The following is a 3,925-nucleotide window of genomic DNA, read 5'->3' on the forward strand; positions in this document are numbered from 1 at the left end:
TGGGTGTGTCTTCGGATATTCTAGGACCATGGGAGCCCTTTAATCAAGGGGACTCTGCTGAGAGACTGGCAGTTTCTGCCTCCAACCCAACCCCCACTGGTTGGCACAGTCAGAAGCAATGAGGCTTGATTTTCCCCGGTGCTGGGACCATGGGCTTCCAGGTCCAGTGAGGAGCTGGGAACACTCCCCAGGTGTGCCTCCCAACTTTTTGTAACATGTGACTGCGCTTTATGCCAGCCTGCTGTTGCCGCCACTGCTGCCGCCACCACCCCGCATCCTTCAACCCAAGCTCTGCCACTCCTAACTGTCTGGATGAATATTTCTTCTTTATATCTTTGTTTCCTGGAATTCCATGTAGTTTGATTTTTCTGGCACTTCTGGTTGTTTCTAGTTTTGAGGTAGTTGTATTCCTTCTTAGTTTTGGAGGGAGATGCAGCATGTCTGTCCACGCTTCCATCTTGGCCAGAAAACCAGTGACATTTCTTTTTGAAAGAATAATCATTTTTCTTTACGGTGATGTTCCCAAAAGGCACAAAAAGTGTGTTTTGATGTGAGGAATGAGTGAGCTACTCCATATCATATTTGTTACTACAGGGAAAATTTCTCAATATATTTATTTGAGGATTTCCTCCCACTACAATCTCTCTCATTTCAGAATTTTTTATCCAGACATGCTTTTCTTTACCATTATATTTCTGTTGTTTTATACATATACTCATATATACTTTTGCTTTGTCTTCCAAATCCATTATGAGTTTTTCCCAGCTGTCATATTTTTAATTTCTCTAGAACTCTTTGTTTTACTTTAAATGTTATTAACCATGAGACAAGAACAGATCTTTGTAATATGAGATTTCTGAAGACCCACAAGAGGAAGACCTGTCTGGACCATAGAACTGGGAACACAGTTAAGGGGTAAGTGTTGATTAAGATCTTGCTTGGCTTTCTTGTCCTTGCCTCACCTCTCTTGGCTGAAGCCTCGGGCAAGAGTAAGAGGCTGGACAGGTTCTGATGCAAGTTGATGGCCCGCGACTATCACAACCCTGCCAGCTTCAACTGCAAAGATGAAACAGAATTGAGAAGCTTTATTGTTTGGCTTGCAGACCAGAAAATCAGACACTACAAGATTGGAAATCATAGGTAATTTAAGAAACTTCCACAGCAATGACTGGCCCAAGTTCTTTGAAAATTATCTCACAGGCTTTCTGGTCAAGAAGGAGGCCTAGACAGACATTCTGTGTCTCCCTCCAGAACCCAGAGGGATACAACTACTTCAAAACTAGAGACAAACAGAAGTTCCAGGAAACCGAGCTGCATAGAAGTTCAAAAAACAAAGATATAAAAAAGAAAGACTCAACCAGACAGGTAGGAGGGTGGTGTGGTGGCGGCAGCACCGCGGGCAGTGGCAGGCCGGCAGAAAGCGCAGCCACACATTTTAAAAAGAAGGGAGGACCACCTGGGGAGCGCTTCCAGCACCAGATGAGACTGCACAGCTCATGGTTCCAGTGCTGGGGAAAATCGAGCCTCATTGCTTCTGACTGTGAAAACCAGTGGGAGTTGGGGCAGAGGAAGAAACTGATGGTCTCTCAGCAGAGTCTGCTTGTTTAAAGGACCCCTATGGCCCTTTAAACAAGCAAGCGCACCTACTCTGGGAACCATGGCCAGGGTAACAGCTGCAGGGTCACCAGTCCCATATAGGAAGTGGGAGAAGTGCCTAAAAAAGGGACAAACAAGTACTGAGCGAGCAGCACTGTTCCCTCTAATACTCCTCCCTCACATACAGTGCCACAATGTGGTGAAACGGGTCATTCTTTACCTATGAATCCCTAAGGCTCCACCCCTTACAATTTAACAGATGTGACAGCTCTGCTTAAGACACAGAGGCAGACAAATACAAGAGCCTGTCAAGAAGAGGAGACAGAGAAGTGTGGCCAAAAGAAAGAGCAGATCATGTTCCAGTGGGAGAACTAAGCAACAAGGAAATAGCCAACCTAATAGACACAGCATTCAAAACACTAGTGATAAAGATCCTCACAGGATGTATAATGGAAGAAGTGAAGGCTATGCTAAATGAAACAAAAAAACAGCAACACGAAACCAATGGTGAAGGGAAGGAAACCGGGGTTCAAATTAATTATTTGAAACACAAGGTAAAAAAAAACAGTCAACCAGTACAGAATAAAGAAACAAGAATTGAAAAATATGAGAAGAGGCTTAAGAACCTCTGGGACAACTTTAAATGTGCCAACATCCGAATCATATGGGAATCCAGAAAAAGAAGAGAAAGACCAAGAAATCAAAAGCTTATGTGAAAAAATAATGAAGGAAAACGTCCCTAATTTGGCAAAGGAAATAGACATAAAAGTCCACGAATCACAGAGTCCCAAATAAGCTAGACCCAAGGAGGACCGCACTAAGACTCATCATAATTAAAATGCCAAAATTTAAGATAAAGAGAGAATTTTAAAAGCAGCAAGATAAAAGCAAAGAGGTACCTACAAAGGGATGCCTGTAAGACTATGAGCTGACTTCTCAAGAGAAACTTTGCAGGCAAGAAGGGACTGGCAAGAAGTATTCAAGGTGATGAAAAGCAAGGACCTACAACCAAGACTACTCTAACCAGCAAAGCTATCATTTAGAATGGAAGGGCAGATAAAGTGCTTCCCAGACAAGGTAAAGCTAAAGGCGTTCATCATCACTAAGCCACTATTATATGAAATGTTAAAGGGACTTATTTAAGAAAAAGAAGGTCAAAACTACAAACACTGAATGGACAACAAACTCACAAGTATCAACAACTGAATCAAAAAAGAATAAAAACAAAACCCAACTAAGCAAACCAGAATAGCAACAGAATCATAGGTATGGGGATCATTTGGAGGGTTAACAGCTGGGATGGGGAAGGGGAAGAAATGGGGAGATGGTGCAGAGATTAAGAGGCATAATTAGTTGGTACAATATTGACAGGGGTGAGTTAAGAATAATACAGGAAAGGGTGTAGCCAAAGAAGTGATATACACAACCCACGGACATGAACTAAGGGGGGTGGGATTGCTTGAGGGAAGGAGAGTACTAGGCAGTGGGGAACAAGGGAAAAAAATTGAGACCACTATAACAACATAATCAATAAAATATACTTTAAAAATAGGGGGAAAAAAAGGAAAAAATATAGTATCTCACAGGTGTTAACTGTTTTGTCAAGATCCAAGATTGACAAGAAGCAATTGACTGACTTCTTGGTTTAGCTGTTAGTCTTGAATATGGAGATAATCCTGAAAAATAAAAGGATTCGGTATCTAATTATGCCAAAAGGCCAGAGTGCAGCAAAATATGTGAAACCACAGATCAGCTTGGAGGCAGATAATTGTGACTTTAAGGCTGGTGTAATGACCTTGGCTGACCTTCCTCAGATTCTGAGGCATCATGATCACTTGGCAATGCTGGAGGCAGTGTGAGGTTTGATCCAGGGCACCTGACACAGGCTGTGGTTGCTAAAGCAAACCAAACAAAAGAGGGATTGATTGCCCATTGCTTTAGACAAGTGTTGTCTTGCTTTGGCACAGAAGATGCAGATCTTAATGGAGCTGCTTGAATTCTGCGATTGCTGCGTAGACAAGAGCTAGGGAGCTGCAGGCGGAAATCAATGAAGCTGTAGTAGCTGTTTAGGCCATTGTTGCCAACCCAAAGACAGACCGCAGCCTGGGGAATGCTGGAAGATGACCATGTTAGGATTCCAGCCTCTGACCCACCCAGCACAATTGGGAACCATGTATACCCTGGTATGTGTTTGGTAATCAGACATCACACTTTCAAGGAAAGTATTCCAGAAAATTAACTATGTTCTAGAGATTTAACATCATTTCTTTATCTTTAGTAAAGTTTGGAAAAGTTCTTTCTTATCTTCTTGTCTCTACCCATATTTATG

The 3,925-nt window shown here is 42.4% G+C and overlaps 1 pseudogene; it reads left to right on the forward strand.

The window, feature by feature from the left end:
• Positions 1–1,021: 1,021 nt before the first annotated feature.
• LOC150017657 (tRNA-splicing ligase complex subunit RTRAF-like) lies at positions 1,022–3,720 on the forward strand (annotated as a pseudogene).
• The last annotated feature ends 205 nt before the right edge of the window (positions 3,721–3,925 follow it).

Source organism: Furipterus horrens, unplaced genomic scaffold, assembly GCF_987537825.1.
Source record: "Furipterus horrens unplaced genomic scaffold, mFurHor1.1.pri manual_scaffold_2, whole genome shotgun sequence".
NCBI lineage: Eukaryota > Metazoa > Chordata > Mammalia > Chiroptera > Furipteridae > Furipterus > Furipterus horrens.